We start from the raw sequence: 24,960 nt of genomic DNA, 5'->3' as shown, positions 1-24,960 counted from the left end.
TTAATTCTAATTCTTCTATGTCTAATATTATAGTTGTGACCCCAGCTTTGTTTTTATTGTGATTGTGTGATATTGAAGGATATCCTTTTCTTTTTAATCTTTCTTTGTCCTTTTGATTTAACCGTGTTTCTATTAGCAGGATACATCCAAAATGGCTTATCCCAATCTCAAATATTTTGTTTAAAATAGTTCTCTGTATTAATAATTGGTGTGGTAATTATATGACATTTGTTGGAAACATTTTTATGCTTTCTGATTCTTTTGTTTCTGTTGCTTTATAGATTGTTTCTTTTTTCTTTCTTTCCTTACATCCTTCCTCCTTTTCTTCCTTCTTTTTGCTTTTTCCCCTTGTTATTTATTAGGTATACAATTGTTTTTAACAGTAGTAACTACCTTTACATTAAAAAAGAAAAAAAGAACTTCTTAAGCCTATATTTCTCTAATTACCAGCATGGAGAAAAAGCTGCTTTTGATTAACCACTATGTAAGATGAGGAAATGGCCTTTTACTACTTTCCTTTCATTAAATCACCTCCCAGTTTGTGTTACTATATCTCAGGTGTTAGATCTGGATAATAAATGTTAAATAATGACTTTTTAAAAAAAACTATGATTTTTCTCTCACAAGAACCATTTTGAAAAATATTAATTCATCCTAATAATTACATTAAAAATTTAGATTTAATATTGCATTTATTTACCACCATTTATTTCATATCAATACTATGCTCTTTGAATTTTTAAAATTTTTGAGTATTCTCTCAGCTTAAATATACCTTCAAGTAATTTCTTTTTTGAAAAAAGACATATGGATTATATACTTTCTGAGCCCTTACATGTCTGAGAATATCTTTTTGTTGCCTTTGTGTATGTACCACAATTGCTCGTATATAGAATTCTTGGGTCACAAACGTTTCCCCATAAAAGTGTGTAGACATTGTCTCATAGTCACATACTATTTAATGAAGCCTAACAGAAGTGTATGACCAGCTTGACTTTTTCAGTTTGTTAAGTAACTTACATTTCTTTTCAGATACAAATACGATATTGTTATATTTTTAGAGCTCCCTTCCTCCCTTTTTTATAGGTGTCCATATGCAGGCTCTCCATTTTCTGACTTCTATAGTCTTTGTCTCCCGACTCAATTGTTTTTTGTTGTTCTTTTTCTCTAACCTCTAGAAATGTACCTTGTATTGGCTTCAATGTCAGTGACCAGTATTTTTTTCCACACAGTCTATGCATTTCCTCTTTAATGAAGGTTCATTCAAATAACAGAATTCTGGATTCCTTTCAGTCTTTTGTTAATTCATTCAACTCCTTTATCACCTACACATGCATCTCAACTCTCTTTTCAAACCAGTCTGTTTCCTGATCATTTTATCATTGATCTCTTTCTTTTGAGGACAGATTTTCTAAAGTTTTGTTGGAAACACTGAGATGATTTTTTTCTTTAATTAAGGAAAAAGCCCTTTTTTGTGCTTTTTCTCTGTTTTTTTCTGTGCTGTTGTCCTCTGAGTTTATGTTGGAGAATCTTCTACTAAACTGTTTTGGGTTGGTTTGCTTATCCAAGAGTGAGATGTGATCATCCAGATCAGGTTTTGTGACTATACCATGCCCGGTCAGTGAATTCTTCTTGGAGCACCACAGTTTTCCTTGTTATCAGAATTCCTCTCAAATCTCAAGCTTATGGCCAACAGTCCAGTATCAAACAATCACCCATCTTGTGACTTTCTTCTGAACTGGGGAGGAGTTTTCTGTTTTGGTCATCTCAATTTGAATACTTTTAAGCATCATTCAGGTATTCTCATTCCAGAAGTAATACATAAAATATGTAACATCCAAACAGCATCTCTTCTAGGGCTCTTTTTGATTCACTTTTATCTTAGATGCAGTATGTCACTGCCTGTTGCACCCCTTTGTGTAATGTCTTACTAAAATTGAAGTCTATGAAAGAACACAGGACAGGAGGGACTGACAGGGGTTGAGAATGGGGTGGCACAGTGAAAATGGATTAGCTCTGGTTATCTCCTAAAGCAACTTCTACTCAGTTCCTGATTCTATGGTCAGCAGGGTCACTGGAAAGAGGTATACAGTGAAGGTGAACAAACCCCCCCAACATTTTGACCCTCTAAAAAAGGGTAAAATGTCAAAAATGTCATCATTTTTGGGTGACATGAAATTTCTCCTGGAGTATGTCAGATTATTTATTAATATATCTGGTTTCCACAGCTATAACAACTTGTCTTTTTTCCCTCTGTGTTTCAAGGGTATGAAGAGAAGGGTAAATTGGATGCCCCTGAATAACCCCTGACCTAACACAGAAACATACATAGTATGATCCATAAAGAGAAGCACCCCAAGGGCTGAAGGTAAAGCAGTGAGCAGAGAGTACACCTTCAGTATAAAGTGGTCATTAGAGGATCAGAACCAAGGCTTCCCTGAGGATCCAAGGGTGGTGGCCTCAGTATCATTCATGTGAGAATATTGGACACAATTGTTATGTTCATATTAGAGAATCTAGAGGACTTACCATGCATAATGAATAAAAGGAATGTATGTATAAGTGGGAATTGGCAGGGAGCTTTATGAAACTGAGGGTCTGGGATTTTGGGTCAGCTGATGATATTTGGAAGATCTTTGCAATTCTGTTTATTAACCTGCTTATTCCCTAAATTAAATAATCTATTCATTGAAGTCTCAGCTGTGTGTTGAGAATAACATTGCAGGAAAACTGTCTTTAGATTCTCAAGTTTTGAGCATCCCAAGGGAGCCATTCTTAAAGATATCTCTCATTCATGCATGCAGCTTTTGAATTCACATTCTTGTCCCTGTTCAGAATAGAGCAGCTGTTTCTGCAACTGCAGGAGACTCTTCCACTTAGACTGAGGTCTGTCACTGTCATTTTATGGCAGACTGAATGTAGTGTTGGTTGTCAGTTTCAGAAAGAATTAAATATTGCCTGCTGTTGTACGTCTTTAACCTAGAGCTCCTTTTCAAAGCACAATTGGCATCCCTCCTCTGAGTCTCCCTCCTTTATTCCTTGGGCTCCCTGATTGGGAGGAATCGAAAGGCACCTTAGTGTCATCCAGCCTTGAGATGGCCACACTTAAATGGTGGGAAACATGAAGCCAAATCTAGAATCAGGAGGAAGATTTGGGAAGTGGTATGTAGATAAGGGTTGGTGTATGGTCAGGCCACCCAAGATGGCTATTCTCTTGCTCTCTGTACATCCCCTGCTCCACCAGGGGCCTGCTTCAACTACACCCTGCTCACACGACTGATCTTCCTACATACTTGCTCCGGCTCCAGTTAGTGATCATTCTAGCCTTTAGATCAGAACATCTCCACCATGATAGCTTATCAAAGGGATGGTGAGGGACGTGCCCCTCTGCTAGTTTCCCTGGTAACTGATAAGGCAACCTGCCATCAACTCCCCTATAACTGCTAACCTTCCCCTGCCCCAAGGAGCCAGGACTTGGTGGGGTGTCGCTCCAGGACCTTGCTTCAAACATGTAAGATCCTCTGAGCCATTAAACCAATGATGTCTCTGTCACTGACTCGGAGCTCTTTCTTCAGTCTTGAGGATGGGCAAGTACAGGGCATGTAGGCCTGTGGGGTGCAGCCCAAAAGGTGGTAACCAGAGCCAAAGGGCCAAGGTTTATACCACCCAGTTTACCTGTCCTGCTCATGCAGGTGGCTCCCTAGACCTCAGGAGCTGACTAAGGGCCAGAAGGACTACTTAAAACTCACCCAGAAAGCTGAGCCCAGAGAGCAGGATGGATGGCCCAGGAGACTCAAGAAAAGAAATCTGGTCAAGAGAGGCCGTCTCTGGCTGTGACAGACCATTAAACCCTATGAAAATAAGACTTATGGCTGAGCCATTTTGAAAGTTCTGTATTTGGCAGAAACACTTTGCTTTGCAGTCAATAACCTTATGATTAAAATAAGGTCTTTGTTCAGTAAGAGAGCTGGCTGAACACTTTATCTTTCCAAATGCCCTCCCATTTATTCTGAATTAGCCTGTTCACACTTTAATGGATAGAAATTTCCATTTTAAGTTTTTATATATGATTATGCACTGCAGTTAAAGCGCCTTTTTTTTTGGAAAGGTTTTACAATGTGATTTTATTTGTTTGCCAGTAAAATTTGTTACCGTAATTTAATCTCATTTAATCTTTAGACTTCTCTTTAAAAAAAAGTCAATTCACCATTATGCTTGCTTCTCACACTGAGGTGGCTGGGGGGGTCCAGCTTCACCACGTATACACTCTTATTGGCTTTGTCTTGAATATTTTATTCTGGGGACAGTGAAATCAGATTTTACAGAAATAAATCATTTAGCCATATTAAGATCTGAAAGAGTTATAAATGGTTTATTGTCAGCCATTTTTGTGAAAATAGGGAAAGAGGGAAAAAACGGCCCCACACTATCATTTAAACATGTCAATTCTTCAAAACTGTGTTGAGGAAAAGCTTCTTTTTCTTATTTTGAAACAACAAGATTGGGTGAATAACTTACATCTGGTTTATTTCCTCTTCAGCTGTTCTCTCATAGTCACTTTTAATATGAATATACATTTCTGAAACAATAATTGTTATTTCTAGGGAGTATACTGGGAAATAATACCTCTTGTATATGTATAAGAAGTATAAAAGAAATATTCCTTTATATGATTTTATATATAGATTGTACAGATAGAGGAATTTCTCTGATTTTATTATTTATTTTAAAGTTTAAAATATTTCTGTGGATCTCAGAAATAAAACATATAGTCCATTTCCATATTTTTTTTTGTAAAACCTCATATCAAGACCTAGTTAGTTGTTTGTTCTTTTGCCTATGCATGTATCTTCACTCGCATATGTATGTGGATTTATTTGTTTTAACATTCATCGCATGACGATTTAAATCCTGGGAACTCACTGAAATTTATCGAATGTTTCACACCAAACTCAAGTGCACCTAGGTAACCCTACCTCACATCTAGGAAAAATGGGTCCATCACTATTGACTCATTGGTCATTGATTTTATAGAAAAATTTTAATTAATTTAAATTTTCAATATTTAGAATTTTTTTCTGAAATGATTGATCCATCCGATTGTATCATAGAGTTGTCCCTAAAAAGAGAAAGAATGATAATTTAACTAATGCTCAAGCTCTGGGCAAAGTACCTGCTTACTTCCCATCCAATAGAAGTTCTCTTTAAGTTCTTAATAGATGCTGAATTTTTATTTTCATGTTGTAAAGGCACAGCAGGTATTTTAAACTCAAGTTTGTATCATTGTGCTTGAAGATATAGTTAATAGGAAAGGTGCTATACAAATAATATCAAATTCTATATTCTACTATATATCCATATACAGATCATCAGTCCAAATTTATATTCCTCTAAAAATATTTGTAAATGTTACTCCAAATACACATTTGGTAGATTCATTATTGAATCTTTATATAAAATTCATCTTCTATAAGCTGTTCAGAATCTTTAGAATCCTTCAACATGTCTTAATAATTGTGTTTGAGTAATGTTTTACATTTATAGGAGTTTTAAAAAGGCAGGTGCAAAGTGACATATCAGAAGAAGCAAATTAAACTCTTGTAAAGCACAGCTGGAATGCTAAAAATGTGTATTTGTAATTTAAATATGTGACACCATCACACTGTAAAAATCAGTTCATAATTAGAAAACATCTGTTTTTTCCAATATGATGCCTAATAGTATATTTAAATAATTTAGAATGCAATAAGAAAAAAAGTCAAGGAACAATAAGTGATTCATGGACATTTCTTTCCTTTTGTTTTAATGCCCAATAGGAGATCTTGGAGGAAACTAGCCCTTTGGCATAACTATCATTTTGCAGCTACCTTTTGGGTAGAGTATAATCATCAATGATGAAATGCATATGCCAAACATATGTGCTGTTGTGACCTTAGCGTGTTAGTCAAAAAAATAAATAAATAAATGAAACCAGGTTGTGTAGGTTGTAGTGTTAGAAAGGATTTACACACTGCTATTTTTCTCTCACTCCACTCCTTTTTTTGTTGTTTGTTTTAATTGAGAGGCATTGAAACAAATACAAGTTGATTATTTTAACAGGAAATTTATGTGAATGTATTGCAAACACAGAGGAGCTGTTGAGTTGTATGAATTCTGGAAATATACTTGAACCAGGTAAAATGTTGAGTTAAAATTTATCAGGATCAATTCGAGTTTAGCTAATAAAGTTTGAACAAAACCACAGTTTCTCAAATGAAGTTAACATGGTAGATTAGCCACACATCTGTCATCAGTGTTCGCATAGGAAGGTATTTATATATGTGTGATGAAAACTCGAATGGGTATTTTTATTCTAACTGAAATGTGCACGTTGAATAGTCTCTTGGTTTGTTGGCAGTAAATTGTGTAACTTTTTTTTTTTTCTTAACCACAGTCCAAGTATTTGTTTCAGATATGGACAAACCAAATGTGTCTTGGGACGTTCTGTTTTTGGTATTACCGGCTTGTGTCTGGAAAGGTTTGCAAATGCAAAAAATAAATAAATAAAAAGCAAAGCAAAAAAAAAAAAAAAGCATTTGCACCAGCTAAGAAACTGAATAAAAGCAGTCAGTAATACAGGTCAAAAGTACTTTTTAAGCTCAGTTGCCAGGCTGTGGTGAGTAAATTAAATGCAGCAAGACCTGACTTAAAAGGAACTTTGCTGGAGGGAGGCGGTATATTATAATGCACAGACTCACCTTTCTATTTTAAATGCAGTTTTAGCACTTTCATTTTTGGGGGGTGGTGTGGGGGTGAAAACTCACTTTTTTGCTGGGTTAGAGTACACAAAGTTAATCTGCTACCATTTATATTCATCTACTTTGAATCGCCTTGTATCCACCTTTGCTGCCGCAGCCCACCACTCACCATTCATCAGTTTACGCATTGTGCGCCAGGGCAAATAATGACAGAATATCTAGCTAAAGAAGGGGTACTTAATCAGCAATCAAGATTCAATTTGTTTTAATTTTAGCAGGTGTTTGTGAGGTACATTGATGGGAGAGATAATATGTGCTGCTTTCATTAGCTCTCTTGTTTTTGTGCTTGAACATTTAAGAGCCAGATGTTCGGAGGTGAGCTGATCAGAATATTAAGTCTCCAGAGGTTGGTTTCCATAGTGTTTTACATTCCTTTCTTTATCTCCCTCGATTCACCCTGAGCTCTGAGGTGCAAGTGCTTGCAATGACAGACACTATCTCTGCGTCCTGTTCAACTAAGGCTTTAAATTAGTGGCTAATTCTAGGCATAAAATAGTTTAATAATCTGTCATTAATTCTTGGACTCTAGGTCAGCCTCGTTTCTCATTCAAAACTCTTTCCCCTGGTAATCTATTTTAGAAATTATTTGTGTAAGCAGCTGGTATTTCATCAGGATATTTTCCTGAAGCAAAAACACAGGAACCACATAAGCTGCAAAGGTAATGACCCCATCATCTTGTTAAATCAATATCCAAACTTGATCAGTGCTCTGTCATCAACTAGTCAAAACACCACAGTGATGACGACATCATGGCATGAACAATAATAGCAGGGTCATTCGAAATTGTTAGCTTTGCTGAGTTTGAAAGTTATTACTTCTTGGGAAGAAGTGTGAATATTCCTACATGAAATTATTTTATAATGTAATATAAGATTACTATGTTACAGTTTGCAATAATCCATTAATAGGACTTGGAGAAGATCTAATCAGTAGTTAGGCTTTGTTTTACAATTTTAACTCAATTGTAACTGAATTTAGCTTTTATTTAATAGCTTTTCTAGTTACGTTCTGATAAGCTGCACATCTTTTTTTCTTCTTTTGGTTCTCCCATATGTTAGGAACGTGAATTCCCTTTCTGCTGAAAAACAAACCTACCAATAAAGAGTTAATTGAACTGGCATTGGCAAGATATTTTCTCCCACTATCAATTGTTCTCTGTTTACTTTGATGCTCAAGGATTGTAGTGTTTTACAAGCATATTTTCTTAATTGTGTCACCTTGTACTATAAGTATGTCAGAGGGGAAACATTTGCAAGTGATTAGATATGGACCTATGTGTCACCAAATGTATGAGGTACATACCCTTATAGGATATAATTGTGATCTTTTAATATGTGGCCATTGACCCAGACTTGTTATTATCTATTATAGTTTATAATAATGTATCTCTTTATGATTAAATGATGATGCCCGGCAGAACACTATGATTAGCATTTCAGTTATTTATAGATTATGTCAGAGCAGTAATAAACATAAAATGCTGTTAATGTGTGGCTAATGAAATCTGGACATGAACAAGTTTATGAATTGATATAATTCATTTGAGTGTTCTAACTGAGCTTCTGGCTCTCCTCATAATTCAGAAGCTTAGCAGGGTTCACCGATTAGGTGGTAGACTTAATTTGCTACAAAAAGTCAATGGGTTTTCATCGTCTTGGGCCATCATACCAAGCATGGCTGATTGCATAAGGACTATACAAAGTAATTCTCATAAATATATTTATTAAGCTTAACATGTTTTGTAAGGATAGGGCAGAATCAACTATTACACAACATATGTAGAACAAAAATCACAGTGTTAATTAGATATCCAAAAAGATATATATGGCAAAAATCATGAAAGGCTAGAGAATTATTTGATTATTAAAGGAGGAAAAGACTGGGGTGATTCGGAAACAAATGCTGATGAAGGCTGCAAAATGAGGGTGCCTTTTTCCTTTTGGGATACTCATCAAGCTCACATTAAATTCCATTTGACCAGCAATGACTGGAAGCTGCAAGTTGCATTTCTCAGGCTGTTAGTACAGGCTTCATGTCTATAGCTCAATTCCAGTCTCCAAGGAAAGTTTGTGCTTTGTTGTGATGTTGATATATTTGTTGGAAAAGGCTGTTTTTAGACCAAATGTGAAATCATGATTTCTTCTCAGGAAACAAAATCCGAAGATGTCTCTTAGGTTCTTAGAGATCAATCTTTACGGCTAGACAGAGACCACTCACCCTTAGCTTATGGAAAACAGTTTCTGAACTCTCAGGCAGCAGGGGCTGGCTCCTTGATACCCACACTTGCATAGAATACTGCTAAATAGCCATATCTGATGCATTTAAAAATAAGTCCGTTTTGAATGTTATAACGTGAAGAGAAACAATGCATTGATTTTCCAGCTTCAGTTTGAATGTAAAATATCTGGTTTCTTCACTGTTTTAGTCTGTTTAATTTAGGTACCACTTCCATAATACCAGATCTTGCTTTTTACTAATTCATCAAGGTTAGGAGGCAAAACTAGGACAAAGGAAAGGATGATTCAAGGTGGCAGATTTGGGGTCAGGATAATAGTAATAATAATAACCACTATTATTATTTCAGCCAACACTACCCATAACAGTAATGATCAATAAAATAAGTTGCCTCTGATTGAGGTACCTTGGGGATATTCAAGTAGAAGCTGAATGATTAGATGAATGATAGAAATCCAGACTTGATCAGAATTTCCCTACATGTTTTCCATGGATTATCAGTACCTCAAGATGCTCTATTTGATAAAAATGTATATTCAAATTAGTGTGGGAAAGCAATCTACTCCACCACGTGTCCCCTACTCCAATAATTAGTCTAAAATTAATATGACTACTTAATCCAGACAAGAAATAGTTAAGGGATGTAGTAGATGTTCAATTATTTTTGTGTGTGTGGAATGAATATATCCATTAATTACAATTTCCTGGAAAGTTCTTTATTGCTGGGATTGCAGCAGTTTTAATGCAAGCCAAGCTTTTGCATATTAAATACAGTTGATTTTGTTACTTGTCCTGCAGCTGTGGCATAAGGGTAAGTTTTTGTTTTTGTTTCTTTAAAGGAACTAGGAAAACATCCAGGAGAATGGAATCTTTCACTCCTTGTTGGCAGATTTTCCCCTAAGGATATTCTGTCCTCAGAGTATACATTTATCCTAAAATCTTTTGGGACAGGATACATAGGCCTTCTCAGAGTTCTGTGGATAGAGAGTGGAGAGTTGAGGCTTCCTTGGGGCTGGAGGGCTAAGAAGGAAGGGAAGGACCAGTGAGACCTGAGATTGAGAGCAGGTTATGAAGACTCAGATGAGGGATGAGGAAGCTGGTATTGGATGGGAGGCTATACTTTGCAGCTGGCCCTTGCTCTTATGTTATTCCTTCTGCTTAAAATCCACTTACACCTCTTCTTCACTCTCAGCTTTTCTCCTCCTCTTCTCATCTAAGAAGATTTCCTGTTTCCCTTTAAGATTAAGCACAAAACTAGTATCACTGCCTCTATGAAGATTTCTCAGGCTTGAATTCCTATCTTGTAACATTGTGTACCTACTTCTACTACTTGACTAACCATGTTCTATTGGAAGTAAGTTTATCTGTCTATAACTATTGCTTGAGTTTATCAAGAATAGGGTCTGTGTCCTATCCTGCTTCCTGTGTGTTCCAGTGCCTAGCAAAATTACCTAGTGAGTGTGATCTACGAGGTGATGAGCTTGGAAAGAAAGCAAGACCATAGGGAGGACAAGATGGTGTCCTTGGAGCTATGAGTCCCAATCTTTGGTATATGAGGCTAGAATCCATTCTCAGTCAATTCATTTCAAGTGGGTAATGCCTATAAGCTTGTATTTGGGAAACAAACAAACAAAAAGAAAGAACATGAAACAAATATCTCCCCAGGGAATTGAGTACCCCCTTTTTGGCCCAGAGGGCATCAGACATTAACTTTAAGTCTCACTGCCTCACCAGGAAGGATAGTCGTGAGAAGTATATGAAAACCTGAGAGGAACTGGAGTCACCCAGACTTGAGTTTTTGCTTCTATTCAGCTGTGGATGGAAGATCTTATTAAACCCTTAAAAAAAGAGGTGATCAATAAAGAAATACAACTGGTAAGGATATAAATATATACACATGTATATGGTTTATGTATGTGTATGTATGTAATATATGTATATATATTATATATAATGTTTATATGCACACATATCTTTGTTTATTGCTTGATAAAGCCATATAACATTTACCTGTAGGGTTTTGCTATGTTAAATCAGTAAAGCTAAGTTGGAAATTACCCTAGTGCCGAACTACAGACTTCTACAGGGCCTCAAAGGTAGTAATGGAGGTTCTTGAGTTTTTTACAGTATTTCCAGGAACTTATTTACCTGTGATAAGGCTGCCGATGCTGACTTAAATGACAAGTTTCATGCTTTTGATTTTAATAAAATCAACTTAATGTGGTACCCCTGATTTGTTCATGATGTTCTACACTGAAGACAGAAATATCTATACATATATGTACAATAAATGTCTTCTTACCTGACCTGGTTGGGACCGGTAGTTGTTCAAATTACTGGTAAAGTTGATAAAATCGAGAGTCATAAAAATCATATCTATATATAGGAAGCATTTTATTTTAACTTAAAACTTTGAATATGAGTCCAGTGATTGCAATTTCAGTCTTTTTTGCATAAAGTATGCTAATGATCTAGCCTTTATGATCTTCAATTCCGATTTCTTTAAAACAGAATAAAAATTACAGATGCCTCTCAAGAAATCTGAAAGCAGAATCCTTCAGGTTTTTTTTTTAAATAGCTTTTTCGTTGTGGCTTTTCCCAAAGCTAATACTATAGCCTTTGTGCGCGAGCGCACGCACGTGTGTGTGTGTGTGTGTGTGTGTGTGTGTGGTGAGGGGGTAGCTCAGCTTTATCTATTTTCCCAAAGCATTGAATGTAGTTTCATTGACACAATAATTCTTTATTTTGCGCTCATATCTCATTGGTTTGGTGGCCATTAAAAGTGCTTTTACACATATACGAGTACACATACAAACATATATTTGATTTACAACATATTTAAAATTAATCATGTTTTAATACAACTTGTTTACTTGTTAGAATGTTTGAGAAAAAAGAAGTCTTCGGCAAAGAAAGTTAAAATTATTTTTTAATGAATTCATTGATTCCAGAGTCATAGTTTAAAGAAACACATTCTTAGGTGGTTTAAGAGGAAATGGCTGACGAATAGGTTATGACCTAGGAGTATGGGTGAGAATAAACTCTGCTCCAACATTCAAATTTCTGCTAGGGAGACACTCTTAATGCAGCTAATGTTACAGGAAAGGTCTTTTTCTACCTGGGATAGGCAGCGGTCCAGGTCTTGCAAAATTGTGTCTCAATGTATGTGCTCTTACAGTAATATTTTGCATTTATAGAATAAAATGCTTCCAACTTTTTATTAGGTTCTTCATAAAATTCTTTTTTTTTTCTCATAACATCTGTTAAGAAGTGGCTGAGGTCCTTTACTAAAGGTCTTTACTGAAGGTCTTTTCTCTACCCCAGAATCTATTCATGAAAATATTTCACTTCTGCGTACTTTGTTTGAGGAATATCCATTTGCCATGAGTAGGGCCAAACACTGACGTCTCAGTGGGCCAGGAGCCTCCTCACCTGTTGTAGTTCAGGAATTTTAAACTACAAACCTAGCAATTAGGCTGGGATGTTACACCTTTAGAGAATGTTAGTGAACAACTATTCACGTCCTCTTCATTTCCCAGCCCCTGTCCATGAAGGTATGTTTATGTGACTCATTCTTACCCATATGTCACTTCTAGGCTAAGGCAGTTAAAAGTGGGTGGACCTTCTACTTTCTTGCTGTAGCTCTTTCTTTCTGCCTTTCTTCCTCTTCTTCTCTTCCTCCCTTGCTCTTTGCATTGGTGTATTAGACGTGAAGGACATCAGATGGAGGATTGCAAGATAGAAGTGGTCCATATCTGTGGGTCACCTAGTAGAGAATTATCCCAGTCAAAATGGGTGTGTGCTGGTGGAGGGTGGGATGGGGTGTTAAGTCACTGACATTTCAAGGTTTGTTTGTTATGACAGCATATATTAGCCTGTCCTGAATGATCTAGTGGTTCACTGTAGCATGAAGTTCATTGAAGGAACCAGAAGAATTTCAGTTTAATATGTTCTCACCTAGAACATGTTTCTATAAAATACTACCAACTATACTGATGAATCAGACCCAGCAAAAACAGTTATGAATAGCTATGTATCTGTAAAGTCTGGTTGTGAGTATACAGGTAATCAAAGAAGAAATTAAAATGGACCAGTTATAGTAGCGCCAACAAACAGCGTCAGAGGCCCTGATTTTTCCCTCCCTGCCTCCTCATTCTTGATGTTTATTAGGTACTTACTAGCTTCTGGGTATTTTCTAAGAGCTTTACTAGGATCATCTAAATTAATCCTCACAATAACCCAGTGAGGTCGGTGGTATTATTTTCCTCATTTTACAGATCAGGAAACTGAAGGCCAAAGAGGGATATTGACCAAGGTCACGTTGCTGGTAAGTGAGAGGATGAGATATGAAACCCAGGGAGTCTGCTGCCAGAGGCTGTGAGCTTAACGCCTACATTATGTTACCTAAGCCAGAGTATTTTAAATGATGTCTACCATTGTGGATTTGTAGATTTATATGCATAGTTCTGGGCATGGAACCAATTCTCCAAAAATAAAGTATTAGTGAATTCCTTGATGTGGGGCTTCCAGAGTCAACTCATTCTGGTCTCTGGGTTGATAAGGTTGAAGGTGGTGAGGAGACACCTCATTCAGAACTACTGAAGTACCTCTGTTGTTTGCAGCTCACCTTCATTTGGCCTCTTCTTTCTTTTTATTTATTTATTTATTTTGCGGTACGCGGGCCTCCCACTGTTGTGGCCTCTGCCATTGCGGAGCACAGGCTCCGGACGCTCAGGCTCAGCGTCCATGGCTCACGGGCCCAGCCGCTCTGCGGCATGTGGGATCTTCCCGGACCGGGGCACGAACCCGTGTCCCCTGCCTCGGCAGGCGGACTCTCAACCACTGCGCCACCAGGGAAGCCCTGGCCTCTTCTTTCTTGCTCAGAAATTCTGGTGGCTCCTTAAACCCAGAGAGACACCAAATGTTCAGAGCTCCTTTGGGAGAAGAAGGTTATGTGTAGACTGGATTTGAAAAGCCCTGTATCACAGAAATATGCTCAGCCTGGGGCATACAAATTATCTTAAAATACCCTGCGGCCATCTCCAAAGCTTGAGTAACTTCCTTTGCCCTGTTTGCAAGATTCTACCGATCTAACCTTTTTTTCTACTCTCTTTGGGCCACAGACTCTGTAAAAGAAAGGAATTGGTCTAAATGATGTCCAGGATGCTTTGCTTTGCCAGCCAGACAGATCATCTCCACCATCCATATTTCTTATTGCTCCTAATGTTCCTTTTCCCACGTAGTGAAGAGTGTTCAACCATTGGGGTTAGACAGACCTGAATTTAATCCAAACTATACCACTTAATAGAGGTTTGTTCCTGGGAAACTTACTACTAAATCTCTGTAAATCTCTTCCATCCCATATCTCTCAATTATGAAATGAGTATAATCACACTGACTTAGTACAGCTTGGCCCATAATTGGTTCTCAGTGAATGGTAACTTCCTTCACCTTTTAATTTCTGTCCATCTGCACCTGTATCATATTTCAAAGCCTGACTTTTACTGCATCTATTCCTTGAAGCCTTCTCTGATGAATTCAACCCACTTTCTATTATTTCTCCTCAAATTGCTTTTGCACTTATTTTCCTATGCTCCACAAATAATCCTTCATTATACTTGACATCTGAGCTGACATCCATAATCAAATCTTGTTTAGTCCTTCTTCTTTGTGTTGATTGTCCAATGGTGTTCAGGTTGAGGGTAAGGAGGCTTTTTTCTCCTGCATTTCCCATAGAGCTGGGCACATAATAGGCAGCCAGTACATACTTACTTTAATTGTCAACTCATTTATCTTTTCTATAAACCAGCACAAAAAGATGGGGCCAACTCAATTTAACAATTGCTTAATTCATTTTTGTAAGACACTGAATATGGAAACATAGGAGAAGATTATGTGTAGACTGGATTTGAAGAGCCCTCTACCACAGTAAAATGCTCAGCCTGGGGCATGCAAATTATCTTAAAATACCCTATGGCCATCTCCAAAGCTTGAGTATCTTCCTTTGCCCTATTTGCAACATTCTGCTGATCTAACCTTTTTCCCCAATGAGGAAGAAGTTGTGATAAAAAAAAAAAAAATGAGTGCAAAATAGCTACTATAATGCAACTTGAGAAATAGAAACACAGACATCCAAAAGATGGAAAAAATACATCTGGTTTGGAAAATTAGAAAGGATGGATGACATGGTTTCCATTACAATGGGCACTGTCTATTATTACATTCTATCCATCACTAGTCCAACTGCTTCATCATCAAATGTAACTGAAAAACTGCACTAAATTCATCTGGAATTGAATTGTAGGGGCTCAGCCTTGAGTGCATTAGGAGGGTGTTCCTTCTGTCCCACTTGGAATCCAGGTACTTATTCTAATGGCCCCTAATGTCTTGGGCCTCCCCTTACCCAACATATCTCTTTAAAAGTAAATCTTCTAATGCAAGGATATTTGCGTATAAATTTGGAATTACATGTGTTTTAATTTTTAAAAAACTAAACAGATATGTAGAGTGGAAATGTAAAGCGTACACTTGTGAAAAAAATCATCTGTGATCATTCCAGGACCCGTGCAGAGACATTTAACATTCTTTCTTCCACATGTCTCTGACCCAACACATGACTCTGTGAGGATTTGCTCCCTTATCTCCCACATCAGCCTCTGTTCAGTTACCTTTCAGTATCATTCACACTACACACATTGTTTTACAGTGGAACATAAATCTTTTTCCTGCCTCAGCAAAAGAGTACTTGGTGTAATCATACATCACCAGTTCCAGCCATATTTTGCTGATCCTTTTTTTTTCCTTTTTTAAAAATTTTAAACTTCTGGGCACTATTAGTTTTTGCCATATTGTTCCCACGCATAATTTTTGCCTTCCCTTTGAAGATAAACCATACCTTCTTCCTTTTCTGTATTGAGTTAAGGAGAAAAAAAGATTTGTAATTAAACTTATTACTTGCTTCAATAAAGTAATCGAACATGAATCACTCTTTAACAAATTTGACATCTATAATAAAACTTCACTTTTACACACCTCTTTATGTCAGCCCAGATCTTTTACTATTCTGAGTGAGGGAACCAAAATAATCATAAACTCTTTGTCAGTACAATTAGCATAAATGCCCTGAATAATATGGAAACATCTATATGTTAAACTTCACTGTGGCCTACTTTATCTTAACATTTCGAGTTTTCTTTTCAGGGGGGAATATAAGCCAGTATGTTACCCTTTTCTTGATCTTAATGTGAAATTCTCTTTCTGCATATCTAAATACATATCTGACTCAACCTCTTAGAAACCTTACCCACATCTTTATCTCCTTCCCCACTCACTAGCTGGCCCATTCTGTTAAAGTTAAAAAGAATTCTGAGTGTAAGCCAAGAGAATGCTGGGCTGCGGAAGTATGTGATTTGAAGATGTTGATGATAAGCACGGAGAATTACAACTACCCTCTTTAACTAGAATGTCATGTGTTTTCCTCACCACCCCCAGAATCCCACTGGCAACTTAGAGGAACAGTATTTTGTTTGGGTCTGTATCTTACTGTTGCAATATGCTGTAATAGAGCAAGCATGTTCCATATATGAGGCAATTTAATTTTTAAAAATATTTAGCTCATGTTCTTTGGGAAAAAAAACAACTCACTTCAGCAATACTATAGAATTTCTGTAATCCCACTATCTAAGACAAAAGAGGACTAATTTGGAGTCTGGAGAACAAGGCTTGTTAGGAAATGAATTACCTAAAATACAGGTGAGATAAACTTCTTTAACAAAATTCAGGATACTTGGACTATAGGCAGCCTTTGTACAAATAAATATAAGTTCTGCTTTACATAATAGGTAGTTATTATATTATATAAAATCCAGTACCGAAAGATTTAGGTACTATTTTTTTCAAAATAGATTTAATTATGTTCACCAATTTGAGGTTGACGCCATTGGGGACCCCTACTACCTTTTATAAAATTATCTCTCTGTCCTTCCTCCCCGAGTTTTATTGTGAGAAGGGGAGTACTGAACTGAGTTGACAGTGGTTAAGTCTTGCAGTTTGCTTTCTCTATTTTCAGTTAGTTATTAAAAGATTTGCTAATAATTCTTGTCCCATTTATTCTATATCTTTATAGAATGTTCCTTAGAGTAAAAATAGGTATTTAATTCTTCATAAGAATCTTTGAATTCATAAACAAGATGTTTTTAAGATCTATCTACAATTAGGATGGCTCTAAACTCTCTAATAGCTGTATGATATCAATATGGGAGTCTGTAAACAAAGTCAGCCCCAGGTGCCATTTAGAGCTTGGGTTCTACAGTAAGCATGGATGATACTCAGATTTTTTTTCTTCTTGCTTCAGAGTATAATGGAAATGGTCAGCAACCATGCACCAAGCATACTGCTAGATGCTTAGGGGCATAGAAAATGGTTGGAAGACATAATTGTTCCCTGTAAGAGTTTCCAATCTGATTAGTGAGAAGACTCGGAGAGCACGTAGAGGACAATCCTGCAATAGCTCATACATCCAAACAGAATTAGGAGGGGAGAATGTTCTGGTGTAAAGTAGTCAAAAGGATATTCTGGAGGAGACAGAATGTGAACCAGGTCTCTGGGTTCAGGGGAAGAGGGAAGGGTAAGGAGGAAGCAATGTAAGGCAAGGTAGAGGGGAGCAGAATAGAGCAGAGCTATGAACAGCATAAGGAAAAGAATGTTGGCATGAGTTCCTATGAATATGGGGATGGTGAAAAGAACCCTGGACTGAAAGTCAGAAGAAGTATGAAATATTTAATGTTTCTGACATTCTGCTTCTTCTTTTATAAAGTGGAATAATTATACCTACTTGGCATATCTTATAGAGGAGTTGATGGCTCAAAAGTAGTATTTGTAGAAGTGCCTTGTAAGTTGTAAATCCAAGTTTTGTTCATCATCGTTATACTTGTGACTGTGTATGTGGGGGGCAGTGTCAGAGAGAAGCAGAAGAGGACACCTAGGAAGGTCATTGCTAGTGGAAAGGAGGTTGGACTTGCTTCAGGAGACAGAACTAGCCACAGGAAAACTTATACAGTTCAATTACATTTAAAAAATATTTCCTGATATTGTAATAGGTAATAATGATGAAGAGTCAATGGCGAAGAAAACAGACATAGGCTCTGCTCTCCCTGATCTTACGTTCTTTTTCTCGCCAGAACTTTGACCTTATGCCAAGACTACAGAATCTTCATCATGACCACAGTATTACCCCTTTCAGAAATATTGTCTTAATTATGGCCTCTTGAAGACTTAAACACATTGGAAAAAAATGACTAAATGTTAAGCCACATAAAAATGCCAGGTGCTGCGAAAATCTTCCTAAGCGTTTTACAGAGGAAGGAACAGGATAAAAATAGTATTTGAGGAATATTACTTTGTTGTGGGTGTGAAGAGCATACTATTGAGAAGTGTAGCAAAGACATTTACTGTTTCCTGAATATCTGAGTATATTCAGATATTATAAATATCTATAATAATTCTGGCCCGTGGGCTATGAACAGACATATTTTTCTTCTAGGCAATGCATTCAGGATTCAGTGTGTGACCCACCAGCTCTCTTTCCCCCTGTTATGGCCATCCTGGAGGTCCCTGGTTGAGAGGGCAGAGACCCAGGACGGAAACAACTTGTATCTCTGAGTCACTTCATGTTGGGAGCTGCTTTGGAGAGGTGTTGGGAACCACTTTGGAGAGGCATTGGGAACCGCAGCAGACTTTGTGTGAGCATGAAATAAACTCTTTTGGCTTAAATCACTGAGTCCTAGCCTGACTCTTACAGTGAGATGGGCTGGTGACAGTAAGACCTGCTAAATGACAGGAATATTCTAGAGATGAGATGATACAGAGTTGGGAAATGCCTTGAATGCTCTGCTTACAGTTCCTGGTCCTTGTGTAATGTCATTTCCTTCAACCTGTCACCCATCAATAGAAGGCTGAAGATTGAAAACCAGTAAGATACATTTTTGTTAGTCTTTTTAAGGTTATATAAAAAATAAATTTTAAAAAACATAGCAAACAAACTGAGGACTAAATCCCAAGGGTGGTACTTCGGCCCATAATATTATGTTCACTGAGGGGAGACATAAATGTGGGATAATACCTGCACTGAGATATGCCACTGCAATTTTCTCATGTCCAGATTCTCTGCTGATGACAGAACAGCCAGAAATGACTCTAAGCATCTACTGCCATGTCTTGTGGGCTTTGTTTACTGTACGGGCAGTTTCTCAATGAAGAGAGGCATTTCGGTTATTGCCAGTAGCCGTGTTCCTGTTGACATCTTGATGCTGTATAGGAAAGAGTTAGTGAGCTTTAGCCTCTGGAGCTAAACACATTTTATCAGGAAAAGATTTCAGCAATTGACTCTCATCTGGTCATATTACTTATATCTTGTTATCTCTCAAGGACCCTGTAATTAAAGCAGGTGTGTGCCCTCTTAAATTAGAGATGTGGCAACTGTAGATATTGTAGTAAGTTCTAACAGGAGACCCTAATGGCTGCTAGATTCAATAATTATAATGAAGCTGGTGGGAGTGTTTGGCCAGGGAAAGTGTCAAAATGGGCGAATATATCCCAAAGTGATGGGATTATACGATACATCATAACTGGACCAGGAAACACTGCAAACAAAATCTCAAAGACCCCTTCCTTCATCCCATCCTTCCTTCCTCCCTCCCTTCCTGCCTTTCTTCCTTTTTTTCTTCCTCCCTCCCTCCTCCTTCTTCTTCTTACTTTCTCTCTCTCCCTTTTCCTCCTTCCCTTCCCTGCCCCTTCCTCCCTATGAATAGACCAAAGCAGAATTTTTATTAGATGTTTTTCCAATATCCAATGTAACAAGCAAGACAGACACTCTTGCTTTTATTTATTTTAACTAATATCTTAATAATCAAATGACCCAAAATTGCTTTAGTGGCAGTTTGGGGACTACTTTTTCTGTCTTAACTGGGTAAAGAACATGTTCCATAATTCTTGAAGACTGTGGAAGTGTAAAGACAATTGAGGAGAAAGAAAAACTATTCAGGTGAGTGAGAAGAAGGTAAGAAGAAAAATGTGACAAAGAGGACCTGAAAAGGAAAACCAGGAAAGGAGAGAGTGTGTCTTGAGGCCCATGGAGGAGGGGAAAATAAAGGTCTTCCTTTGAATACATAGCGGTTTTGCAAAGGTAATGCCACGTAAATGATATTTAGTGTTAATGACTATGCTCAGTGCTTTCATATTGACCTGTTAAGATTGACTTTAGTTTTTAGAGCAGTTTAGGTTCATAGCAAAGTTGAGAAGGTACAGGTATACTCCCTGCCCCTCCCCCAAAGTGAACAGGCCCTCCACCCGCCGTTATCAACATCCCGCACCAGAGTGGTGTGCTTGTCACAGCTGATGAACCTACACTGACACATCATAATAACCTGAAGTCCATAGTTTACGTTACAGTTCATTCTTGGTGTTGTACATTCTATGGGTTTGGACAAATGTATAACAACGTATGTCCATCATTATAATATCATATAGAATATTTTCACTGCCCTAAAAATCCTCTGTGCTCCCCCTACTCATTTTCCCTGCCCCCCATCCCTCCATCCCCTGGCAACCACTGATCTTTTTACTGTCTCTGTAGTTTGCCTTTTCCAGAACATCAGTTAGTTGGGAATCATAGAGTGTGTAGCCATTTCAGGTTGTCTTCCTTCACTTAGTAATATCCATTTAGGTTTCCTCCATGTCTTTTTACGGCTTGATAGCTTAAACTTACTCCTTGAGAGGAACGTAAAATGATCTTCTCAAGTTATTCTAGAGCAAGAAATATGTAGTAGATGATTACTGGTGCCCGCAGCCACGTTCCCTTGGCCCACTCAGCCCTAGTAAGCACTCCCTGTGCTTGCCGCTAGCTTCCCACCTCCTGCTGCCCTCCGCCTCTCTACTCAGGGCTTTCTCTTAAGCCTTGGTTGGTTTAGCCATGAATAGGTGGAGCCTTGAAGGATGGAGACGGGGAGCTCTAGGGTCAGGGCAACTGTCAGTTGTGAACTGGACCAGAGGTTTGATGCCCCCCCTTCTGATCCTTCAGTGGAACAGTTCGGAGGTTCATTTCTTTCTGGTTCCCAAGGGGCCTCAGAGGGAATAGGCCTCAGGTGTCCACAGTGATGATCAACTCAAAACTCACCCTGACTTGCTTTCTCTCCTCTTCTGACTCATTCATCCCATTCTTTCCCTCCAGCTTCCTGGACTCACATCCAAATAACCACAGTTCACCAAGCCCTTGTCTCAGTTTTTGCTTTTGTAGGAAAATCCAAGTTAAGGTACATTACTTCCACCATTAAATGTTTTTCAAACTCAATTCCTCTGTTTATTTGATCTAATTTTTCAACTATTTCGGGAATAAGTTGGATTGAAATATGTTTACACAGACACAGAGCTCCTGTAAGGATGGGAAACAAAATTAGGGAACAATTTCTTTCCTTCTCAGTTTTTCATTGGTCAGGCTAGATGCTTACTAGTGTTTGCAGGGTTATTATTGGAAGTGCTAATTGGTTAGTATGCAACACAGCTTGTTAGGGCATTACAAGGGGAAAATGCTAAAAGTAATGTATTATTTTTATTTCCTTTTCCTCAGCCCCACAACTATTGAGAACCATTTAACCTCCAAGTTATTAAGGAATTTTTTTTTTTCTTTAGAGATGACAATGCCTGATGATTTCTCTGTCCTTAGGGCAAGGGTAACTCTTGGTGTGCTGCCTGAACCAAACAGATAAATATAATTATTATTTCTGTATATTTGATGATGGAAGGATTTCAGGCTCCACAGACTGATCTTTCTGTTGCCAACTGCATGCTGCCGAAACCTTGATTAAAGGCTCACTGAAGTAGTTTATCAGTATTTGTTTCGTTTCAGGAAGTAAAATATGTGAGCTCAATATGAATGACAGACTACGTCCAGCGCGAGCATTTGTTTCATCAGCCAGGGAAACTCAGAATCCTTGCTGTAGATAATGTATGAGGAAGATATTTTCCCTTCCCAGATTTGCATAGAGCTCAATAGTCCTCTGATTCCAGACATATTATGTTCTGTGGTAGCTTTCCTTGCCTCCATCTTCCTCTTGCAAATGTGAATGTGCTAGAATACAGACATCATTTAAAAAAATAATTTAAACCCTTCAAATTCCCCTGTCTGGAAAATGTTTATACAATTTGTAACAGAGAAGCCCAAAGCGCTGCTGAAGACAGCCAAAATATTTTGCTGACTTTTTGAAGGGATCATTTCTAGGCACGGGGAGAAAAATACTGATCCTGATAAAAGGGGAAAGGAGTGAAAAAAGCAGGTTCTGATTTTTATGCTTTCATAAAATAGTAAGCAAACATATTAAGACATTCTTTTGAAAATCCTAAAATGGATGGAGCTAGGCTGTGAAATGCCCTTTAGTCTCTTGAGTCTAAACAAGCAAAAAAGTTAGGGACACTATAATTAATCTGATGTTTTCTCTGTGTGTCTGAGAGAAAGAGGGGGCATGGCTGAGCGATGAGGGGGGGAAGAGGGAGAGAGAGAATATAAGAGAGGGAGAAAGGGAGAGGGGGGGAGAGAAGGAGGCAGGGGAGAGGAGATTGGAAGAAAATAGAGAGAACAACTTGGTGGAGGGGGTAAGAAACACACACACACACACACACACACACATGAAACCATCATATGAGTATTTCTAGAGTTCACTTGGTGATTGTAGAATAGTGATTTTATTTTTAGTGCATACTCTCCTACCCCTAAATGGAAAACATTAATTAATACAAATAAACTTTTGATAAGTATCAATTATTTAATCTGTATATGAAATTTGAGGTATGTATCCTAATCAAGCCTTTCAACATTAAGAATTTTGAGTCTTTTCATTTTATCATTCTCATGAACCTGAGCCTTTGTCATGCTGTATGGACACACCATGTGCAGGAGTGATTACAAAAACAAAACAAAACAGACATCAAAGAGGGATGCCTTGATTTCTTTCTGTGGAACAAAACTGAAAGAAACAAAGATATTCACGGTCTATTGTAACTTTGGTGGTTTTCCAAATTGCCTGCAGTACTACGAGCTCTTTGTTCAGACCTTTTAAAATGACACAAACAGAAAACATGCAGAACATTTAGAGTGAAAGCTGACAGTATCTTTTCAGCTGATGGGACTTGGGGGTAAAAAAAATGTAATAATAATAAAAACAACTTGCACAATGTGAATTAGAAAGAAATACCTGTCTTTACCTTTTACATTTTGGGGCTTCTCTACATTTGTAATATAATCTTTATTATTTTGAAATGGTGGTTTATGTCCTTTTTTTCCCCTTGTATTTTCTTTCATTTTTTAAAAAAACCCTTCTATGTGTGGGATAAGCCCGCAGTGAGGTATATGATAGGCGCTACAGTAATTTTGAAAATGTGTATTATTTGGCAAAATAGTCTGTAGCGACTTCATCCCATTGTGTACGTTTGTATTTGGACACTTCTTCAAAGGTGAATTTTTGATCTGATGGACCATAATGACTTCTTCCACAGCACATCCCTCTCAGATGCTGAATTATTGGGCCTCCACTGCAGTTATGGTTTATTGGGTAAATAATAGTCTGACTGTACCAAGGCAAAAGTTATGGATGGTCCCACGTACATGTTAGCTGCCTGCAAATCTTGCCATAGTTCCACTGAAAACAGTTACCAGAGTATACGGGCCAATGGGAGGGGCAGGGGTTCCCTTTGGATAATGACAGTGCTGTACCCTCTACACTCTTCAAGGTCTTTTGTTCTTCGTTTTTCCTTAGAACATGACAGCAGCTCTGAGGGATCAGTGTTGGGAGCCAATGAGAAAGCTGAATCTTCGTGGGTTAATTGACTCACGCGGGGCCTTGGAACTCTTTGGATGGAGAGCTTGGCTGGGAAGGTTGGTCTCCCTCTGTGTGCTGGCCAGCTTCCTCCTCCTCCACAGATTCTATAGCAGGTGTAGAGCAAGGAGGCTGAGATTTAGCATTTCGCTTCAAGGAAAAAAAAGATTAATATGATGCTTAAATGTCAACAACGTTCAAGTCTGGTCACATTTTGAGACCAAAAGAGACAAAAACCATTTTAAGAAATTAACAGGAAAAGAGTGGTAGTGCTGAAAGGAAGAATTAGTCATTTTATTTAAGAGCTGAAGTTCTAGGTTTGGAAATGTAGGTGGCAAGGACCTTCACTGCAATCACAGGTGTATGGAACTAGGTGCTAGTTCAGTAATGTCACCAGGAGTGTTTTTTCAACAAATGGCCCAAATCGTGTATTTCTTAAAATAAATTTCTTAAAAAGCAAGACAGATTTTCAGAACTGAGTTTGTTCTAGGGACTTACACTCAGGATTTTCAAAATGTGCTCCAAGGCGGCCTTGTCAGAGTGGATACATTAAGAATATCCCAAATTCTCCGTGGTAAAAAATACAAAGACTTCATCCTGTTTGCCTTTTACTTTGCCCATCTATTTGTTCTTGCTGATGGGATTACATCCCAAATACTTTTTATGCAATTGGAAGGTAAATACGTATTGCTGTAATCTTATACACAAGTCACTCAGCTTGGCATTGCTGGATATAATAACGTGAGTAAGATATTATCCCTGCTGTATTAGTTTTTTTATTGCTGTTTTATAAATTACCACGAATTTATCAGCTTAAATCAACACCCATTTATTAGCTTCTGTGAGGCAGAAGTCCAGCACAATGTGGCTGGGTTCTCTGCTCAGCGTTTCACCAGGGTAAAATCAGGCTGTCAGCTGGGCTGTGTTTCTGTCTGGAGGCTCTGGGAAAGAATCAACTTCCAGGTCATTCTTGGCAGAATTCAGATCTTTGTGGTTGCAGGACTGAGGTCCCTATATTCTTTCTGGCCTTCTTACTGGAGGCTGCTTATGAATCCTAGAAGCT

The sequence above is a fragment of the Delphinapterus leucas genome, chromosome 13 (genome assembly GCF_059928025.1).
Source record: "Delphinapterus leucas isolate spDelLeu-1000000601 "Yukka" chromosome 13, BTC_Dleu_Yukka2, whole genome shotgun sequence".
Lineage (NCBI taxonomy): Eukaryota > Metazoa > Chordata > Mammalia > Artiodactyla > Monodontidae > Delphinapterus > Delphinapterus leucas.
The sequence above is the reverse complement of the archived record's forward strand: the minus strand, read 5'-3'. Positions refer to the sequence as shown.